Source organism: Varroa destructor, unplaced genomic scaffold (assembly GCF_002443255.2).
Source record: "Varroa destructor unplaced genomic scaffold, Vdes_3.0 BEIS01000002.1, whole genome shotgun sequence".
Classification (NCBI taxonomy): Eukaryota; Metazoa; Arthropoda; class Arachnida; order Mesostigmata; family Varroidae; genus Varroa; species Varroa destructor.
In genome coordinates, this window is record NW_019211455.1 from 44,558,370 (window position 1) to 44,564,847 (window position 6,478).

The 6,478-nt window shown below is 41.4% G+C and overlaps 1 long non-coding RNA gene across 5 annotated transcripts; it reads left to right on the forward strand.

The window, feature by feature from the left end:
* The first annotated feature begins 1,643 nt into the window (after positions 1 to 1,643).
* LOC111245100 (uncharacterized) lies at positions 1,644 to 4,726 on the forward strand. Of its 5 annotated transcripts, none has more exons than XR_015321338.1 (6): positions 1,644 to 1,793; positions 2,053 to 2,254; positions 2,504 to 2,819; positions 3,592 to 3,656; positions 3,925 to 4,083; positions 4,268 to 4,726. It is a non-coding gene; the product is annotated as an uncharacterized LOC111245100 (long non-coding RNA). The 5 variants fall into 5 exon arrangements; XR_015321336.1 differs by having other exon boundaries at positions 1,666 to 1,793; positions 2,111 to 2,254; XR_015321339.1 differs by lacking the exon at positions 4,268 to 4,726 and having other exon boundaries at positions 1,666 to 1,793; positions 2,111 to 2,254; positions 3,925 to 4,151.
* The last annotated feature ends 1,752 nt before the right edge of the window (positions 4,727 to 6,478 follow it).

The following is a 6,478-nucleotide window of genomic DNA, read 5'->3' on the forward strand; positions in this document are numbered from 1 at the left end:
CGCTGTTTTTAAGGGCTAACCGTCGCTAGTGGCTAAACGAAAAAGGACTTTTGGCGGTAGCTCGAAGACGAAGTGAACAAGGAACGATTGTCGCGGCCCGACTACGGCACAAGGCCGAAGTGCGAAATTGGAGGTAGGCAGGTACCAAAGCTAGCGTTTGCAATAGACTCTATTTTTGGCTGTTGGTGGGGTTTGTGCTAGTTCCCTTAAGGAAGACGGCAGTTTGCTCGATCGCAACGATCGTTTAAGCGACTGTGGGCAACGGCTTTGGTTGCGACCCAGTCTTTCTGACAGAATGATGGTCCGCGTAAAGTGGGTTCCGTGAAATGCACTTGCTTTCTTTTCGGAAACGATGGCCTAGCCAGGATTTCCCCGTATTGACGTACGCGGCCTTTGCAATAATCAAAGTGTCAGCGACACTCGTCTTCGTTTTTCCAGCCTGGATTAGTTTTCTCCTCTACTTCTCGATTTCTTTAGACTTCTACCAACCTGAGAATGTTGGTCTATAGCCACCAATGAATAACGTAAAGCGATCATATACTCTAGTGTATAATTTGTTGTCGATGAAATGACAAGGGTGAAATAGTAAAATTACTTTCGTTTTAAGCGGTTTTGCCTCTAAGAGAATCAATTACATTTGTTTGCTTAGATAAAATAAACATTATCAATAAATGTATCAAGTAAATTGTGATTCCGTAATTCAATTAAATTTTCATACAAATCAAAGAGGTGCTTCTGTCCTGTCGGTTGTCACGCTCTACATATAAAAAATTAATGTGTATTTTTTATTCTGCAACTATATAGATGCGAATTATTTTGACGAAAAGTTACGTAACGTTTCTCTGATATCAGCTGTCTTGCTTTTAGCGGCCAAGCTAGCTCATATCAGCCTACTCTGCGATGAAAAGTCACCAGAATGACATTGGAGTATATCGCCTTCTAGTGTTGTTCCTGGTATGGTGATCGCCTGAGAAATACTCTGAGATGCAAGGCTCAACCAAACACCTACGATACGTGAAATATACGTTCATTTTGCACTACAGACGACGAAAGAAACAGAAATTTCACAGACGTAAATATAGCCAAAAATAACATCAGATACAGGGAACTTTCGTCGCATAAACACCTCCTGTCCTACATGGCCCATCCAGCAATTACGTCCACCATGGAGAGGAAAGCAATTTTCAATAATCTACGCCTTTTTTCTCTAGAACACATTCACAGATATACAGTGAATGAACACATAGCTAACGATGCTACTGATAATCACTACATTAAGCCTTAGCGAAAGAAGGCGTATTGAATCTCTGGCTGACTACCAGAGGTTAGCTGGATTTTTCTGTGCGGGTCCACCGCACGGGCGGACCCCCAAAGCTAAAATCACACCAACTGATGAATACGAATCTGAGTCATCTTTAGTTTACACGAGACAATGGCGAATATCTAAAAACAAGCTGTAAGCAAATTTTATGATACTGTCTTTATCGCTACAACGAAACACACAATAGCAGGCCCACGCTTGCCATGAGCCTTTTAGCCCGACGGGACAGAGTCTCACTGTTATTATTGTTGCCCTTAATGTTCAACGTGACGAGGGCAACCGGAGGAAGGGTATTTCTTGTATTGCCCCTCGGATAACATATACTAGGCGGTAGCCAAATCGGTTGCTTGACGCGAAGCTCTTTCTGGCTCGAACGTTGGCTGCTATTGCTGCTCCTGTCTCGTCGTTGGTTGATAGCCAGAATGAGCTATTGCCTCAGTCAAAAACGTAGGCGTTCGACATCAGCTTTGCGGTTCGTACCGTTGAATCCTTCTTGGCTCAGAGTTTTCATTGAAAATGAGAGTTTGGTGGCTTGCTTGTGGTTATTGTCATTGTTGTTGTGCTAGAAAAGACTGTGAGATAGTGAAAATGCATGAGCCAATGATATATAATAGCGGATGAAAATTGAAAAAGAAAGCACGCTTTGTCTGCGTATAAAGTTTTTTTTAGCAGTATATGGCATATGGCCCTTAATTCATCAATTTTTAGACTATCCAAATATGTTGTCACAGCTCTTGACCTTGCCCCTTGGTCTGTGTGTGCTGCTTTATGGAAAAAAAAAATCTGCAGCAACGCGTCCCTGCATTAGCAGTATTCTGTAGAGGCAATGTTTTGACCGGACGGGCTCCTAACAGTGTCACGACTGTGGGTAAAGCGTTGTCTGCGAATGTGACCAATCGTAAAGAACTCACCGCTTTGGAGCACAGATCTTGGGTAAAATTAACTTCTTTGTTATAACAGTCTTGCAAACTTCTACTTAAATTGTACATATATTACTTTAAACACACGTACACACAATAAGCGAATCTGTATATTCGATTTATTTTGTCTGTCGCATGTTGCATCGGCCACCACAGAGGGGCCATCGAAAACAGGGCAACGGTAGCTCAATGATAGTAATAATTAGTATTGCCTTCCCCTGCTCTTATTCTTATTATTACATCTAATAATATTTCCCATTAGTTTCGCTGATCTCATTTCACCGACTGAACCACACCCGGAGCAAGGGGAGCGTCCTCGCCGATAGCTGCTTGCAGATATAGCAACGTTGATTTGGTACAAAAAGAAGAAGTACAGGAGAAAAGCAAGGCAACGGTCTCACTCATTATCGGCAGTTACTATTTGAACAAGTTCTATTTTGTACACGCGGGTGTCTGGGATCGGCCTTCCCCTTACTTGATTTGGGTGGTCCCACGCCACGATCTTCGCGTCAACATGACGACAGCAGCAGGAGCGACGGCCGCAGCGACATATCGACAGATAGTCGACAAAAACGACGGTTGGTAGCAACAACTGACGAAAGTATAACGGACAAAGCGGACTAATGGGGTATTTACAGCTTATTGTGCAAAGTATGTTAGATACTTACATTAGTTACAGAAAAAGTGGCACCGAATCCGATAAGCAGCGTCGTCTGCTAAACGCTTCGTGGTGAGGTGTGGGTATTATTTCAAGATTTAGACCCCGTTTAAAAGTATGCTGCAATTGAGATCGGTTGGGAAAGGATAAATGGGTCAATGACAGAAATAACGAATTACGTTACAAGCATTTCCTAAATATAATGCATTAGCTAATAAGGCTATCATCGAAAAAGACCTATAAAAGAAAGACCCTATGAAAAACCGACATTCCCGTGATTAGGCATAGATCAATGGATTGAGTTGGCATTTTTGGAACTTGCCTGTTTCGTCATTTGAGGCCACGGGCGAACCATTCTATTCATCTTTCGCCGGACCCTAGATTTAGGTAGTCTTATGACATAGACCGCTGAGCCTTTACAGCTGATGACCGGCATTGTTTCCTGATGCTACTGTTGTTGGCGAATTTCATCCATAGAAATTTTACGTATCATAGCAACTAATATAAAATAAAGTGGCACAGAAAGCCAACTGGGTTCAGCAATAAAAAAATCCAAGCGAACACCCGTATCCTCCAGCATGATACACGTGTAAATGGTACACGGCAGCGTTGGTACTGTACACGTTGATAGCGATTGCTTTGCCTGTTTCCAAGTTTGCTAATGATCGTCGATCTCCACGGTGTAATTTCAGCTCGGCGCAGTTCGACTATCATTGCCATACGCAATGAGCCTTTGCGATGGAACGTCGCTATACCGGTTCAGTAATTCTTCGCTTTAATTTAATCTTCTCCTGATCAATAAAGATTATTTCCTGTGATATTGGTACTCGGAACTAATGATACCACGAGACCTGTGTCACCCGGGCTTATTCCGCGCGTTCAAATGTCTTATACCCCCTTATAGCGCTGATGTTCCACGCAATATAGTACAACAGCGCCTCAAGAGACAAATGGCGATATCAAACGATAGCAACCTGTTGCGTCATTAGTCATCTTCTAAGTAGCCGTGTCCCTTTTGGTTCTAGATTGAAATTGCTGGCTTACCGATGAAGCAAAGACAACCGTGCTTCATAATGCCAACGACAGGAAACCGGCAATCAGGAACGACGAAGGCTTTCGAAGTGCTCTATTGATGGACGTCGAAGGAACTTAGAATGTGTACAAATAATACCGAAAGTCACAAAGTAAACGCATATGCTTTGAAACGTATCGAAATTGAAATATTCAAATAAAAATGCTATCTTGATCGCTATTAAGTTTTCTTATATAGCTATATTTATTTAGCGCACAGAGCATACAACTAAATATATAACATTAACTGTCGTATAAGACAATAAACTTACTATTATACTTATATTATACTTGCAGACTCGCTATTACCGGCGGAAAAATAATTTCGCTAAACCAGTAAATAGGACAATTGGAACCCACAAGATCAGTAAGAATGTGGGCCAGAGACGCAGGCATCGAAAAGGGCCAAGCTGAATATGAAATAAACTACGGTGAGGAACTTACGTAGAAAGAGAACATCCGGCATCGAAATCGAATCTATTAATGAAGTTCTCCAATGTTAATTTTTACGTTTCCGTAATTGTGTAACTCTAACGTAGTTGTCTACCCTATTTATAGACCCGTGCTAATGTAGATTCAAGATCATTTCGCAACACAGCGTACTGGAAGGCAGCCGAATACATAATCACCTCGATATAAGGCGGAAAACTCAAAATACTAAATTTTTTAATTAAATCGCTTTTTATTATGAACAGTTAATCTAACCGCTAATAAACGAAATAAAAAAATAAGTTGCCAAGAATTTTGGCCGTCATAGATGATTCGGTAATTCTTACAAGATTAAAAATGTCTGATCACGTTCTATATGTGCGCGATTCTATTTTAGTGACAGAAAAAATAAAGTAAGTTTTCTCTAGAAATATATCTTTTTATAAAAATCAATTTAACTAAGTTGCATAGATTTATACATTTAAGGCCAGAGTAATCAGCAAACCTGTTCGATACGACGGATTTGCCATTTTTATGGTTCTGGAGTTAATGAATTGTTCTTCTTATGCATCAGTTACGCTTCATCGGCATTACAAAAAAGGCATATTACAAGAATGCTATCTTCGGTAACATACGTCATCTACGAAATGCCGTCAGTTAATTAGCGTGCATTTTGTCTTTTTCATGCATTTTCCTTTTATTTTTCCCGTCTCAGTGTTTTGTGCCGTGCTGAACTCTCGAAAAAAAGACATTTTTGGCGTTTTTGCGTGTGTTTAGGCTTCGTTTGTCTACTACGTTGGGGACAGGTCAGTGATTACTCAAGAATACTAACCGATTTTCTCGGAGTCAACACCTTTGTGTGCACCTAATCTAGGCCGGTAGAAAAAAGAGTTATTGAGTTGTCTGTCGAGTACACGCGTGCCTGCGGGAGTCGGTAATGGTGTTCCATAAATACGCCTTGAGCTACTTAAGGTGGCTGATAGATTTGACACCAATTTCACAAAAGACTCGGAAAGGCCTTATCAGAGTCCTAATGGGCGGCGTCATTATTGAACGAACGACTAGCCTTTAATTTATGCCTCCCCTGCAGAGAAACGCGAAGTTATTAGAGGAATAGGTTTATCCAAAATGCTTTCGTGCAGGCTAGCTTGCTGGCCTAATGCAGGCGTTTGAATGTTCCTGTGTCATAGAATATTGTAATTGTTCGTATTTAAAGAAAAGTAAACTTGCTTGTTCGGGCTTTCTTATCTGATCTTTCATTTTTTATGTCTTCAAGTTAATTCTATAGGACGCTTTGTTGAAGTTTAATTTTTAGCGGGAATCAACCATTTTTAAATTATCATTACCTTCATTAAATGCAATCAAAGTGATCGGATTCGCCACAAAAAGGCGGTAAACGATAACGATAAAAAAAGCAGTTTCAATTTACCATCCTATTAGTAAAGGTCCTATCCTGCGCATTTAACAGCTAAAAAAAGCACTGCAAATGAGTTAGTTTGGAACTTTGTCTTGTTCTCGTGTACGTACTTATTACGGGCCATGTTGCCGAGCCCACGTGAAAAACCGTCTAACCATTCTCGATCCTTCTTATTTGTTCCTTCCATTTGAGGCTATTGTACCACAGTATAGTAGCCACTGCAGTCAGACTGAGAGAAATCGCTTCTATGAACGCGCTTGACTGCAACGATGTTTGCATGTAGCATCAGCTTCTCCCCCGTAACCAAGGACATATAGTATCGAACTTGGGTACATACCCGAGCTGGTCCGAGATTGAGGCGTTTCTGTTCTTATGCTGGCCCTGTCGACCTACCTCATCTAACCGTCCGTGCATATCTTCCAGCCGTCGCTACAGTCACCATTGCATTGTACCCTCCCGACAAGAAACCCCGGTTAGGCGTCCCTCGAGCGCATATAAACGGATATATAAGTGCGACAGTGGTAATATCGGTCGGAACCAATAACCCAGTAGCAAGCTCGACCCCCTTCCACATTTCTCGTTGTACTCATATCCGAAACAGGCAGACGTCGCTTACTGCATTGTATGCTGTTGGACCCATGTACCAATCGTATATATACATA